The sequence below is a fragment of the Rattus norvegicus genome, chromosome 8 (genome assembly GCF_036323735.1).
Source record: "Rattus norvegicus strain BN/NHsdMcwi chromosome 8, GRCr8, whole genome shotgun sequence".
In the NCBI taxonomy this organism is placed as follows: Eukaryota; Metazoa; Chordata; class Mammalia; order Rodentia; family Muridae; genus Rattus; species Rattus norvegicus.
Window position 1 is genome coordinate 79,333,225 of NC_086026.1, and position 16,176 is coordinate 79,349,400.

A 16,176-nucleotide genomic window follows, 5' to 3' on the forward strand; every position below is an offset into this window, starting at 1 on the left:
TGAGTGCTGTCAATATGTACATGGATATGGGGCCATCATCTGCTCCATACCGGAAAGAAAAATGAATCTTCTCTCCCCAGTGGCCATCAGCTGCCCAAAGCTTTTCAGCTAGGGGTGAGCCCTTGGGAGCCCTTCTCTTCCATGTTGAAATTCTGTCAGTTTTTGAAACAATATATCCACTTCCTTCAGGACCTGAGCCAAGTCCACAGACTTACTCAAAATATTTTCTTGTCTTTCAGGGAGACCAGGAGGGCTGGGGACCTTGGTAAAGGCAAGAAGAGAAGTGTTGTGGACATGTTTAGCAAAACAGCTGACAAAGGACGCTGCTTAGTATGGAAGTCAGGAGTTCCCCGGTGCGGTGCGTTCCTTCCTTTATATCCTAGTCAGCAGGGTTTCCTGCTAAGTATCTAATCCTCCTGCCTCCAGTTCCTGAGTGATGAAGTTACAGGCTTACATCACCAAATCCAGTTACGCAGAGTTGCCGAATGTATCACAATGTGTAACTTCGTGTGCTTAGCATCTTCCAGAATAGCATCATTTCTCAGATTCAGCCTTGGTGTGTATTCCTCTTTATCACCGAACACTTCCTGGGTATAGATGTGCCACGGTTTACTGATCCATTCAACCTTTAAAAGAGATGTCCAGCTAATGGTAGTTATATACATAATTGCTAAAGCCCACTGGTTTTTGTTTATATGTTTGTATTTCTCTTCAGTTAAGTACCTTGGAGTAAAATTTCTTGGTTGAGTAGTAAATGTGTTTAACTAAATAAGGAATTGAAGGTTTGAAGAACTGGCTTAGTGGTTAAGAGCACTCGTTACTCTTTTAGAAGATCCAGGTTCAATTCCCAGCACCCACGAAGTGGCTCACAAAAGTCTGTTAATTCCAGTCCCAGGGAATCTGGTGGCCTCTTTTGGCCTCCTTAGACACCACATGCATGCCGTGCATTTACATAGATTCAGGCAGACACTCAAGGTCATAAAATAAAAATATGTATATCTTAAGAGAGAAATCAAGCAATACAGATTCCTCTCTTTAAAAACAGACAAGAAATTACCAACTAGAGCAGGTCTCCATTTGGTGTTTGTTGTGGGGCTGGTCTGATGCAAATGAACTCTCTCAGTTCCAGTTTGTCTGGGAAATACTCGTTCACCTTTATTTTTGAGGAATACTTTTTCTGAGTATAATATTCTTGGTTGATTTTTTTTCTTCCAATGCTTTGGCTATAGTACTGAGCTCTCCTCTGGCCTGTAAGTTTTCCACTGAATTGTCTGCTGTGAGCCTAATGGGCAGACCTAGATATGAATTGATGTTCTTTGCTGTTTTGAGAATTTTCCTTTTCTCTTATATTTTTTGCTATTTTGGCTATTATCTATCTTGGAAATGATCTCTTTCCAATGAATCTAGTTGGACTCCCTGAGCTGTTTTGTTTTGTTTTGTCTATTTTTTTAAATCTGGGCATCTGTATCTTTTTAAAGAATAGGGAAGTTTCCAACATCTTTCCCCATTTTTTTTTACTTCTGAGATTTCAAATTACACAATCTACCAGATAGTGTCAGAGAGCTAGAGTTGTCCCCCCACCACTTCTTCATGGATTTTTGTTTTCAGAACAACTATTCTGGTGAGTATAGTGGTACTTCATGTTTTCCACTGGATGGATGGATGGATGGATGGATGAATGGATGGATGGATGGATGGATGGATGGACTGTTGGATGTATTGTTGGATGAATGGAATGTGTGTGTGCATGTGCATGTATGCACATGTGTATGCATATGTATGCATGAATATATGCAGGTTTAATCTCACATGTGGAAGCCAGAAGTTGATGTTGGCATGTTTCTCCTTAATCACTTTCTACCTTGTAGCTTGTTTGTTTGGTTAGTTGGTTTGGTTTCTCATGTTTTAAGACATTGTTTATCACTGAACCCAGATCTTACCATTTGGGCTAGACTGTCAACAATCCCCAGGCTCTACTCATCTTCCCTCCCAGTGCTGACAAAGGCACTCATGCTCAACATTGAGCCTGGGTTGCAAGTGGGTTCTGGGAGTCCAACCTTGTACTAGTGCAGCAAGCACCTTTCTCATTGAGCCCCGCCCCCTCTTCTCATTTGTATTTTCTAATAACTCATGAATTTGTTTGTTATGATACCTCTTTTTTTCATGTGGTCTGTTCAAAATTTTACCCATTAAACAAACAAACAAATACCATCGGGTTGGAGAGATGGCTTAGCAGTTAAGAGCACTGACTGTTCTTCCAGAGTTTTTGAGTTCAATTCCCAGCAAGCACATGGTGGTTTACAACCATCTGTAATGGGATCTGATGCCCTCTTCTGGTGTGTCTGAAGACAGTAACAGTATAATCACATATATAAAATAAATAATTCTTTTTAAAAAAGACACCACCTTTACTATTAAGTTATAAAAACAGTTCTAGAATATTTGTTTTATAAATATTTTTACCAGTTTTGTTTTATTACTAAGACTTTGTAAAAACACACATTTTCAACATTGTTAAGGTATTTCGATTTTTTCTACTTTTAGTACATTTGACATTAAAACTAAGACATCTTTGACTAACCAAGGTCATATGTTTCTTCTAGAAATTTTATAGTTGTGGTTTTTGCATTTATGCCTATGACTCATTGAAAGTTGAGTTTTATATCTAGATCAAGGTTAATTTTTTGGCATTCAATCAAATCTAACTGTTTGAACAGACAGTTCTTTCTCTTTGAATTACCTTGGCACTTCTGATGGTTACCAATTTCCTGTATCTATGTGGGCCTTTTTCTAGAGTTTCTGTTCTGCTCCACTAATTAGAATGTCTATTCCCTTACTGAGGTTTCCCCCTGCTGCTGTGATAAAATGTCCTGACCAAAGCAACTGAAGGGAGAAAGGGTTTATTTCAGGTCACAGTTCAAGGGTAAAGTTCATCATGGTGGTGAAGTCAGAGCAGGTGGGAAAGTGTGTGTGTGTGTGTGTGTGTGTGTGTGTGTGTGTGTGTGTGTGTGCATTTTTAAATTTTGAAGCTGACTGAAATGACCTAAAGCAAAGGCAGGAAGAAGCTTCTAGTAATAGCAATAGTTATAACCAGAGACCAGGCAGTGCTCAGAGACCCTCCAGAAAGACTCAAGTCCCCTTATATATGCTGTTTGTCAGTGTGGGACATTGTCCCTGACACTGGTGTGCTCTAGAGTCAGCCACTTTTTTCTTCTCAGTACAGGTTTCACAAGGGAGGCTGGGAGAAGCTCAGTGGTTAAACATCCGCCCTGCAAGTGTGAGGATCAAAGTTCTTACTCCAGGGGCTGGAGAAGTGGCTCAGAGGTTAAGAGCACTGGCTGCTCTTCCAGAGGTCCTGAGTTCAAATCCCAGCAACCACATGGTGGCTCATAACCATCTATAATCAGGTCTGGTGCTCTCTTCTGGCCTGCAGGCATACATGCAGGCAGAAAGCTGTATGACGTGTACATAATAAATATGTCTTTAAAAAAAAGTTCTTACTCCAGAACCCATGTAAATGCTGAGTGGATGAGGTGGTTTGCCTATAATGTCAGCCTGGAGAGGCGGAAGGAGACGAGAGACCTGCAGAGCAGGCTGACTTCTAAGACAAGGCATGTCTGCATGCTCTGGGTTTGATTAAGAGACCTTGTTCCATTAAATATGGTAGAAAAACAATCTAGAATGACTCATTACATTAACTCAGACCTCCACATGCACATAGAAATACACACACACCCCACATACACCACACACATGTACACATACACACACCCCACATACACCACACACATGCACACACACATCACACATATACCACACACATGCACACGCACATATACATATACACACAGACGCACACTCCCACATACACCATACACATGTATACATGCACACACACCACAGATACACCACACACATACACATACACACACACCCCACGTACACTACACATATGCACACACAACCATACCACATACATCACACACACATACACACACCACACACACAAACACCACACATATACCCTGAACACACCACACACACATTCACCACAAACACACACACAAATTCACACACGCCACACACATATATCACATACAACACACATACACCACACACACACACACACTCACATAGACCACACACACATACATACACATACCACACACACATATACACAAATAGAAAAAAAATCCACAATAAAATCAACACAGGAAGTACTTCACATCCTATCCTCTCCATGGTAGTTCATATGCTTCATGAGCAGTGAGCAGCTCTGAAGTAAAGATTCATGTTCTACAGCCTGCCCCAAACTTATTTGACCATGGATCGCTCTTTAATCAAAACTCCCCTGCTATGCATGCCTTATCCTTCGCTGTGAAAGGAGCTGTGGAAGCAGCCATGAAAACATTGCCACAGATAATTCTACGGTCTCTTCTTTCAGTATCAGAACAACATTTAAATGACGTAATTATGTCAGAGCCCGCCTGTTGCTTCATGATGGTGCGAGCAACGCCTTGTGCTTAGTCTTTGACACAGAGAGAAGCTGCGGCTTTGAATGCCTTGATTGCCTGTGTTCTACCTCAGGAATGATGAACAGAACTCTCCCAGCACAGGGTATTGAACTAAGCAGGCTGGGCGATTGCTCCACGTGCTTTCCCCGTCCTTGCTGACTCTTCAAACTCCTGCTTTGCCCTGATACACACATAGCATCCTGAAATCATCTACATCCCCAGCTACAGCTACACATCAGGAGACAGTGACTCCATGCTTATGTGATCAGCGTGGTGGGGTAAATACATGTGGGCAGTATTCATCTTTCAAAGAGAGGAAACTTCCTAGTGACTGACAGCACACAATTAAATGAACAACCTCCCCAACAACAAGGCAGTTTGCAGCCAGAGGCAGCTGATACAGTTGATTAGTTTGGTTTGGTTTGGTTTGGTTTGGTTTGGTTTGGTTTGGTTTTTGAGGTAACGGCGTTGCTGGTGGGGCCTGGGGGCACAGGTGTAGCATTTAGGGGACATGTGGTCAGGAAGCAGCTCCACGGCCTGCCGCTGTAATTAAAAGTATAAATGTTTCAAGTCGAATACATCCTATTAGTAAGATTTTAGGAAACAAAAATTTAATTTATTCACATTCGATATGGTCTGTAAATGCCACCATTATGGTCCTTCTGCTGGCCTTTGATTAGCTATGGATTAATAAAACTTTTATACCTCCTTTGTCAGCCTCATTGCGGACACTGTTTTTGCATACTGTTACTATTAAATAAATGAATTAGTGTCCAGAAATGTGTCATGCATATTACCTAGCAGCAGGAAGCATGATACAGTGGTCAGCTCCCCAGGAGCCTAATAAATCCAATGCGCTCCGTAACCTGCTCACGTGGACCTATTAAAAGCATGGTGATTTACTGGAGCCATATTTGTGCTTAACAATGGAATTTTAGTTAATTCAAAACAATGTAAATCACCTTCAATTACAGTATTTGAATATTCACCGTTGCTTCAGAGAACACGGACTTCACTGGGCAGGGTTGGGTAACTTGTGCAAAGCAAGCCAATCCTGGAAAGCCGTGTTTATCTGAAGCAGCTCATTAACTCTCTGCCAAAGCAATTTAGGGAAAAATCTAGAAAGAGGGGAAAGCGTGAACGAGGCCCGGGATACCTTTCCTGGCTGGAGTGCCCAGGTGCTTGCCATAATTGCCCCAGTGGGTGTGGCTGTTCACTGAGCTGGAGATGGGGTGACATTACCAGAAGCGTGGGACTCTGTTGTGCTGTGGTTAAGTGATCTCAAATCCAGGCAGGCAGCCTCTTGACGCCACAGTAGCTGATCCATCCCTGAGGGATCCATCCAGTGCTCACTGGAGAGCAGTCTCAGTTTTGAAACTGGTCTTGCTCTTAAAGTCTCAGAGGGCCTTTCTGGGAAGGATAGATGATGAACCGTCTGCTGGCTACAGAGGTTGTGTTCATCGTGCTGGGTCTTGAGGGTGGGTAGGAGCTGTGGGTCCCTAACCTCCCATGTGTTGAGAGAGTGGAGTTATTCTCAGTTAGGATGACCTGAGCTTTCATCAAGTTCCTTCTGTGTGTTCTGGATGTCTCGCTTTCTTGACCTTCAACCTAGTCTGAAATGGGTTGATTTGTATTTAGGGAAATGGCAAAACCCCAAGGAAATGCCTACTTTGGGCAAAGTCAGTGTTGAGTGCGTGCATGCGTGTGTGTATGTGTGTGTATGACTATGTGTGTATTTGTATGTGAGTGTATGTGTGTGCATGCATGTGTGTTTATGTGGGTATGTGTACATGTGCATGTGTACATGTGTGTGTATGTGTGTGAGTATGTATGGGTATTCGTGTGTGTATATGTATGTATGTGTGTATATGCCTGTGTGTACATGCGTGGATGTGTGTGTGTGTGTGTATGTGTGTGTGCATGCACCAGATTCTATTTAGATCAGACAACAAACTGGAGTGTGTCCTCACCTCCTACCTTGTTTGAGCAGGGTCCTTGCTACCACTGTTTAAGCCAGGATAGGCAGATTCTATTTTCACTCCCAACTTCCCACGATGGTGCTGGGATCACTGACCCTTGAACTGCTATAACTGGCTTCCACCAGGCTCCGGGGCTCTGAACTCAGGACATTAGGCTTGCCGGGAAGTTTTCCTACCACTGAGCTGAGTCTCCAACCCGGAAAGCCAGCTTGTATAACCTTGGTTCAGTATCATCACCGGATTTAGTCGGTGAAGACGGTCAGTGGCTCTGTATCTGGCTGTCATTAATGCTGTGTCTTGCAAGTCATGTGCCCTGCAGTGAGTAATACACAAATACACACCTTGTGAGGGAGCAACAGGCTTCTATGTAGTTTGTTGTCCTGTGGCCAAAGTGAAATCAGGCACATAAAATACAAGGTGCTCACTGTCCTGCTCCTTGTCTCCCTGGCACACACAGAAGGTATGAGGCAACGTCTCTTCACCGGTCTGCACTCAGTACAGACCGAGCCGCTTGCTTCCTGCTCCAGTTCATGTAACAGCATGGTTCTCCCCTGGTCTCCTTTGATCTCTGTCAGTCACCCATCTTCCTTTCATCCAAGGAGTGACACATGAGTATAGCTTAGAAAATATTAAGTTACTAAGCACTCACCCAGCTCCTTTGTCCTGATGCACTGCATCCACATGCAAGCGTGCACCATGTATCCCACAAGCAGCAGAATAGCATCCACATTTCAGTCCCTCAGAAGTCAAGGAGGGCTTTGAGAGGTGGCTCAGCACTTAACAGTGCTTCCTGCTTCTACACTCACAGTGACGGTTCACCATGGCTCCAGTTTCAAGGGAGCTGATACCCTCTGACCACTGAGGGCGCCTGCGTATACATGGTACATCTGCACACACTCAGGCATTCTCTCTCTCTCTCTCTCTCTCTCACACACACACACACACACACACACACACACACACACTCTACATATTTAAAAGTGAACCAGGAATTAATGAGCTGAGCACAGTAGCACACACCTATATTTCCAGTACTCAGGAAACTCAAGCAGGAGGGTTGAGAGATTGAAGCTCTGTCAGCTTACCCAGCAAGCCCTGCTTTTATTTAAGCTACTAATAAAGCCACATTGTTCCATAGCAGTATACATGTACATTACCTGCCTATTTCATCTTTCTTCCTCTCCCTTTTCCTTCCCCCATCCCCCACTTCTTTCTTCCTGTGGTGCTGCTCGTTGAACCCAAGGCCTTTTTACACTCGGCTAGGCAAGTGTTCTACCACAGCACAGCATCCCGAGGTCTTCCTTAATACCTGCACAGAGCTTTGTGAAGTGCAAGCCTGCCCCCTATCATTTCACCATTCTCCAGTCACCAGTCTCCTGTTGCTGTGAGTCCCCTGCAGTCCTATCCAGTGTTACACAGAGCATCTTTCTCATAGCCTTCTTGGCTCACACACACCAGTGTAGCTGCAGGGTATGACAGCTGGAGGCTAAATTCCTAGAAATTGACTTCCTGGGTAAACTTGTTACAGAAATCGCAAAATTGTTCTTTGAAAAAAGGTTTGCACTAATTTATCTGCCTTCCAATCATAGGAAAATTCTGTTTACCCCGCACTGTCAGTGTTTTATGCAGAGGTTTTTAAAATGAATGTATGTTAACTAAGGAAAGTAAGGGACTTTGTTACGAGAGTTACGAACACACAGTCAATGCTCTTTGGTTGTTAGTGTACTTTCACTCCCTCTCTTCTATGCTTCCTCCTGTGTTGACTTTTTATTTAGAGTCATAAGGAAGTTTCAAAGCTTCTTGTAAAATCCTAAACAAATGAATTCACTTCTCTCCAAGTTACTGAGCCCTTGTGGAGGCTGCTTCAGAACCACAGATCTGCACAACAATAGTGATAAAATCCTGGAGGGCATTATCTTGATTAGTATGGAAAGATTCAGCCCTACTATGGATGGCATCATTCCCTAGGCAGGAAGTCCTAAACTGTATACACGCAGAAAAACTGACCTGAACACAAGCAATAAGCAAGCATGTGTGTATCCATTTCTCCCTGCTCTTGACTGGATGTCCTGTGACTGCTTTTTGAAGTTTCTGCCTTAAATTTCTGGCCATGATGAACTGTAACCTCAAATTGTAAGCTAAAAATAAGACCCCTTCTCCTTTAAGTTGCTTTTTATCCGGGTATTTTTAATCACAGTATCTCAAATGAAACTAGGACAGGATCCAATCCTGTTTTCCTCACACCTTATGTGTGAATATCTTCCTCCGACATGGACGGCGCATGCAACCCTAACCCCATCACACTCAAATGGAAGCTTCCAGGAAATGGAATGAGCATCAAATTCAAGTTCATCCAGCTTGGGTTCAGCTCCTGGTTGTATGATGCATTGTCTTTTGGCAGTTTAGTTGACCTCTCCGAGTCTCAGAACCCTCATCTATAAAACAGTGTTGGCGCTATGCATTCACAGCACTTACATGGGTACCTTGCAGAGTGTCTGTCATGTGGAGCTGGAGAGATGGCTCAGTGGTTAAGAGTACTTGTTCTTGCAAAGGCCCAAGTTTGGGTCCCAGCACTCATATCTTACGGTTTCAAGATCACCTGCAACTTCAGCTCCATGGGTCTTAAATCCCTCTTTGACTTATGTGGGCACCCAACCACCCATCTCCATAAATAAATAATAAAACACACATTTATATAAAAATAAACAATTTTTAGTCTTAAGATTTATTTATTTTGTGTATATGAGTACACTGTAGCTGTTTTCAGACACACCAGAAGAGGGCATCAGATCCCATTACAGATGGTTGTGAGCCACCACATGGTTGCTGGGAATTAGACTCAGGACCTCTGGAAGAGCAGTCGGTGCTCTTAACTGTTGGGCCATCTCTCCAGCCCAAAACAGATATGTGTATTTTTAAGGTAGTAAGGAATTATGGTGGTATTTACCACTGTAATATGGAAAAATTTAAAAAGTGAATCTCTCATTTATGAAAACACCTCATTTGCTGAACAAAGGTAGTCCTAAATTTAATAACCCTGAATTCTAGTTGGGTGACTCTAACCCTGTCTTTAGTAGTCAGAGAATAAACTACAAAGATGCCCAATGCTTTAAGGCGTCATTGTAAAATGAATGTGTGTTTTCCTCAAACACTTGGAAATTTAAGAAATGAATATTCAAATCAGTTAGCTCACTAACCCTCTACCAAGAGCTGCTGTTAAAGTTATGTGTTTGTTTATTTATGTAGCCCAGGCTGGCATAGAACTCACTATGTTACCCAGATGGCCTCAAACTTATGGCAATCCTCCTGCCTCAGCCTCCCTGGTACCAGAATCTCCTATACTCAGTAATATTATTTTTTTCCACTTTTTACCTCTCCCTGGATTCATGTGCCTACAGTTAACACTAGAAGTTCAGTTTGATCCAAGGAGAGTGTGTTGTCTATCAAACACCCCCTCCGGGGTAAATACAAGTGTTTCATTCTGTTTAAAGACTTATGCTGTAATTGGAAGTGCCACGCATGTGACACTGTGAAGCCAGCCCCTTTTATAGACGCTGAACAGCACCGTTCTCTGTAAGAATTCTTTGTTTCTAGGAACCTAGAGCATCTCACCATTCCTGCAATACCAATAAATAATAAATGGAAACATAAAACAGCTGAAGCTCTCCTAGTGGGTGAATCCGAACACTTTCCTGACTTTTCTGCTGAGCCCCAGGTCATTTACGGCTCAGTAATGAGACCTGCCAACTTGTCACTTCACATGCCTCAAACTTAACAAGTCCAAACAGAACCCTTCCTCCCCACCGGGCCGCTCCCCCTCCCATCTCAGTGATTGGCATCTCTCCCTGTAGGTACTTCCGAGGTGGCGAGAAATCCAGGAGTGGTCCCCACCTCCTTCCTCTTTCTCATTTAGAAACCTAACAAGTTTGATCACTTCTGCACCCAAATCTCCCAAATTTCTTTGCAACTCCATCCCCTTGACACCGTGTCTAGGTTTAGGACAGGATTATAACAAGAAGTCACTCACTCAGGGACCTCCCTATTTCCTGTGGAGATCACCTTCCAGCCAAGCACCTGGTTAAGGGCAAAGTATTTCGCCTTCAGTGGTATCTCACTGCATTTAGGACAAATTTCAAAATCTCCAGTTTAGCCTCCTAGACTATTTCTACCCTTTTTAAATTTCATTTTCAACACACTTATTCCCCTAGCTAGCATCACTGGCCTCTTCGGTTGGTTAGGCCTGCTGAGCTCTGCACACTGTGGAGTCTTGGCACACACTGTTCTATACACCTGTAACCCCCTTTCTCTTGTGTCCTGTGTCACATCTGTTCAGTTTTAGACCTGTGTTCATGTCACCTCAGCATCCTCCCCTGAGCTATAGGTCAAAACCATGCCTCTTAGCCTTTCCCAGAAAGCTTTAGTTTTGCTACACAGTCACTATGACAATCATTTATTTGTTTACACAATCCTTTGTTCCATGCCTGTCTCCCCACCAGAATATAAGCATCCTGAGCACAACATGGTGTCTGTTTTACCTATCACTGCAATCCCAGGAGCTCGTGCCTGGTCACTAACATTTTCTGATATTTGATGATGGATGAGTGGATGGATGGATAGATGGGTGGATGGATGAATGAATTAATTAATATTTCCTTCCTTTACAGATTTTCTCCAGGATCAGAGCACATTTGCACAAACACATGAAGAGGAGAAAGAAACTCCTAGCAATTTTTCTCTAGCACTCTCTTCTCAGTATGCCTTGCTCATCTTCAGAAGGCACTGTCACTGCCTGTGACACCATGGCTGATAGACTGCCTGGGGCACACCCACTTTCCCATCCACTTGTCCAGATTCAACTTTAGATCCGAGCGCACTTGCACACCATCTTCCTGAGGTCACAGGAGTTTCTCATTCTCGGTTCTGAACTCTTGTGCTTTTGTGTTTTACTCAGATCTGGAATACTCCAAAAGCTCAGACCTTGGAACTCACCCCATAGACCAGGCAACCCGGAACCATTCAGGAATGGTGCACACACTTCACCCCAGAGCCCTAGCATAGCAGAACAGGACCAGCCATCTCAAAGTCATGAAGAAATAATGTCACCGGTTGGGCATGGTGGTGCACACCTTTAATCCCAGCACTTGAGAGGCAGAGGCATGTGGAGTCTGTGAATTCAAGGCTAGCCTGGTCTATGGAATGAGTTCTAGGACAGCCAAGGATACACAAAGAAACCGTGTCTCCAAAAAGACACAAAATAATAGTAGTAAATAATATTATTAATAATAATAATACATTGAGTGTGCTTGAAGTAATATTTACTTCCTTTAATAATCCTATTACTGAATCCCCTAATGAATATTTACTTAACAGATCCTGTGTGCGAAGTGCTGTGTTCCTGAGCTAAACCTGACAGTCCCTGCTCTCACAAAGACTTGTGGTCCCAGCAGTAAAAGCACAGTCAGGCTAGTTCGTGAGGACATCCTCAAGATGGACCATAGAACCTGCATCAGACCAAAAGCGCATCACCGCTGGCCCCTACCACCACCAACGCCATTTGCTTGTTGATTCCTGAGTTTGACGTAATGAACGTATCGACAATTCGTAGCTGATGCTGTCTATCCATCTCACATGTCTCCTGGGTTGTCTGGGCTCTTCCACTCCAGTGAGTCTCCGCTCTGTTTTGTCTAATGTGTCTCAGCCAAAGAGGAGCGAACAAAATATTAGGTAACTCACACAGCATCTGCCAAACAAATATGTGTTGATGGATCTGATGGTAAAAATTTTAAGGAAGTATTTCTTGAAAGCTGTGCACCATTTCTTGAATGACTTTGGGTTGGCTGGCCGTCTTTCCTACGATGTCATTGCTCTGGTCTGGGCTTCAGGACCTATGCTTTAGGACTACTCCGTGCCATGACTGTGGCTCGTCCCTTACAAGTGTGTGAGCTTGCTCAGTTCCAGAATAGGCAAACTCAATGGCGTCCCTCTAAACCTTGCCGTAGTCTTTTTCCCGAAGCCTAAGTATTTTGGGGGGTGGGGGGACTGTTGATAGCTACAACCTCAGGTCCATGTCTGTCTCTGCTCCAGAGCCTTTCCATGATGGCTGGGTGCACAGCGAGGAGGGTTCCGTAGCCTCGGGATCAGTATCTTTCTGAATCCCGTCTCTGCACAGCTCTCCTGTGGCTGGCTTGAGCGCACTGCCTCCTGACTGTTCCAGGTTTTAAAAGGATCTGCACACACCCCCCACATTCAACTTTATTTTCTCTCCCACCTTCCTCTACTCTTTAGCTTGTAATTAGCCACTTCCCCCCTCACAGGTTTAAAGGCTGCTTATTTGAAATTCATCAGCGAGTGACTCCCATGAGAGTCACCCTCAATTACAAATTGAAGACTAATTGTATGGTGATGGCCACGGCTGGAAGACGCTCGACAGTAATCGTGTCTAAATTAACTCTTGCCTCTGACTAAACACTAAGTTAAGGCTTTAAAATGGGCCATGATTCACAGTAGCAAATACGGCAGTTGGTGTGCCGGGGAATGATACTTACATAGTATTTTTAAAAATTCCTTTTTATTTTCTTTTGAACTCTGGACTACTTTTAAAATTCACTTAATGGAAAAAGAGCAGGTTGTTTCCTTTACCATGAAAATTTGTCAGGTAAATTTATTTTTTCTATGATTATCGCTATATTGTGTTCTTAAGATGAAATTGCTGAAAAGCTTAATGTACAAGTCTCACACGGACATGCGGTATTTTTAAATGATATTTTGGCAATTTTTTGAGAATTTCATATGTACATACAATGTATTTTGATCATATTCACCCCCCATGACTGCTTTGTAACTCCTCCTGGGTCTACCCTCTACTTCCCCTCAACTGGATGTCCACATATGTACATGTATTTATGTGTATACATGTTTGTGTGTATGTGTGTATGTATATATGTATGGAATATGTCACTGAGTCCAGTTTTTGATGCCTATATACCCAGGCCTTCATGCCAGCAAGGCAAGACCTTACCAAGTGAGTCCTTTCCCCAACCTGATCTCCTTTAGTTTGCATTTCTACACAGCCATTGCCACAGCAAGCACTCGGTGACAGGCAGCAAGCTTTGGAGACCTGTTTAGAAGTTAGCTTGAGATGGCAGGAAGACACACCATTGTGTTCGCACAGGAGGGGAGGCCCAGCAATAAAGGAGGCAGGGGCAGAGTATATAGGAACCACTGAACACATGGCACCCCCAGACAGCAACTGAGGACCCATCCCTTTGCAGTCATTATTTTCCGGACACCCCACAAAAGATTTGAAGTAAAGGTTCCTATGCTTGACAAATAGTTAAGCACAATTTGGAAGTGACATTAGAAACATGGTTTGGTCTTCTATCTAGATAAAGAGTCAGGACAAACTCCTCCTGAGCCAGGCTGGGTGGTGGTGCACACCTTTAGTCCCAGCACCTGGGAGGCAGAGGCAGGTGAATTTGAGGCCACATAGCAATTCCAGGACAGCCAGGACTATATGGAGATACTCTGTCTCAAAGAACCAGAGAGAGAGGAAGAGGGAGAAAGGAGAGAGATCAAGCTAGCTCTGATTTTAAGTATAAATGTAAAAGTAATGTAAAAGTTTTCTAACATCTTCTTTTGACCTTTTCCAAGTGCTCAAGAAAAAGGAAGCCATGAACTGGTCTTCCCCGAAGAACAGGCGAGGACTGAGCTCATTCTGCTTGCTGTTTCTACCGCTGGGTTGAAAGGCAAGGGCACATCTGCCTTCCCTGGAGTGTCTGCTTACAGCACACAGTGGCTTACAACAGGCTGGCCTTAAAGACAGATCGGGTCCTAAGTGCAAACCAAAAGGAGACAGGCAAGAGACATTAAGAAGTAAACACTTTACCTTGTGAAGTTCAGATTCAGGTTGGAAATAGGTTCCCCACCCCAGGGCTCTCTCTGGTACCCTGCTTGTCCTCTCTTCCTGCTTCTCCCTCAGATCACTTTCCTAGGTCCTGCCACTGCAGGGTGACCCTTAAAGACTGGAAAGGGAAAGAGGAGCTAGCAGAGATGGAAGTGGAGGTCCAACCCCAGCCTTGAAATGACTGTGACCCATACAGAGCTGCTGAATGGTAAAGCAGAACCTCTCCTGCCTGGGCACCTCTGCCCCAGTGCCTCAAGTGGAGCTGCCCCTGAGTGTTACGTCTGCCGCTCACTGTGCACAGATGATTGGAAAACTGCAGAAGAATAAGAGTCACCCAGAACTCTACACAGAGAAGAAGTTCAAAATACTGATAGTTCAATTCCCCTTCTGTCCTTTTCCATTTTTTTTATTGATTTTGCATGGAGCCCAGGCTTGACTCAAACTGTGCAGCCAAGGATGAGTTTGAATTTCTGATCCTCCTTGTCTACAAGTCTAAGGCGCAGGAATGACAGGCATGGACCACCACAGCTAGCTTCTGTCTTTCCTTTTCATAAACTGTATTTTCCTCATAGCATATTAGAGGCTACAGATGTAGCTTAAGCTTAACCTTATAATATGCATTTTGTTATAATCATGCAAATTTATAGATATGTTTAACATAATATCATTTCATATAATGATATTAATAGTTATGTGTACACATATTTTTTTAAGATGTATTAAACGACTGGATACATGATGTTTCAATTAGTGGAACTCAGGCTAATGCTAATGTTACAACTAATATTTCATCAATAAATATTTTTAGGTGTTTAAGATAATCTCTTTACAGTGAATTCTCAGAAGTGAAGACAACTGGGTCAAAGAGATAAACCTTTTGTGAGTGGGTGAGCACATACATGCATGTGTGTACATGAGTGCACGCATGTGTGTGTATTGTGATGTGTGTGTGTGGTGTGTGTGTGTATGTATGTATATGTGAGTGTGTGTGTATGTGTGTTGTGTGTGTGTGTGTGTGCTTGCATGTGTGTATTGTAGGGTGTGTGTGGTGTATATGTGGTGTGTGTGTATGTATGGTGTGTGTGTGTGCACACATGTGTGTGTGAGGGGTGTGGGGACAAGACAGAGATCAGCCTCAGGTGTCAGTCTTTACAGTTTCTCAGGTGCCATCCACATTGTTTTTTGAGCCAAGGATTTTCACTGTGCTGAGAGAGCTGAGGCAGCCGTTTGGTTACTAAGTCCCAAAGATTCCCTGGTCTCTCCCTCCATGGCAGTCGAATTACACATACTGCCACATCAATAGGTGTTTGTCTGTCTGTCTGTTTGTTTGTTTTTAATGTGGGTTCTGGGGATTCAAACAAAAGTTGGTACATTTGGGTGGCAAGCACTTTACCAACTGAGTTTCCTCCTGAGATGTGACTCTAAACTTAAGGCTTCTGGTGCCCATTGCTAAAGTTCCCAAAGGAGGCATCAGCTGGCCATGGCCAGAGCATCTCCCTCCCAGAGGTGAATCCCTGGGAGACAGAAAACTTGTGGGACTCACAAGGTTCCTGCCGAATCCAATAGAGAGGTCCTCTCTCTCAGCTGGGCTGAGAGCAAATACATGTAAACATTTCCACACGCTGAAAATGACTCCCTCTGAACAACCCTCCTGCAGAAAGGAAGCCCACTTCATGAATTCTTCAAGGCAAATTAGCATCCAATACCTGCTAAGGATTTGCTCGTGCAACAAGATTCCTCCAGAGCTGTCTTCCTACTGTCAGAAATGGTGCTTTTTAAA

General features: G+C 43.5%; 1 long non-coding RNA gene across 2 annotated transcripts in view; it reads left to right on the forward strand.

Annotated features, from left to right (window-relative positions):
* Positions 1-15,217, forward strand: part of LOC120094195 (uncharacterized) — a 58,361-nt gene extending 43,144 nt beyond the window's left edge. For both annotated transcript variants that reach the window (XR_010054429.1, XR_005488280.2), the window contains exons 2-3: positions 240-358; positions 11,158-15,217. This is a non-coding gene — a long non-coding RNA (uncharacterized LOC120094195). The remainder of the gene's footprint in view (positions 1-239; positions 359-11,157) is intronic.
* Positions 15,218-16,176: the final 959 nt, after the last annotated feature.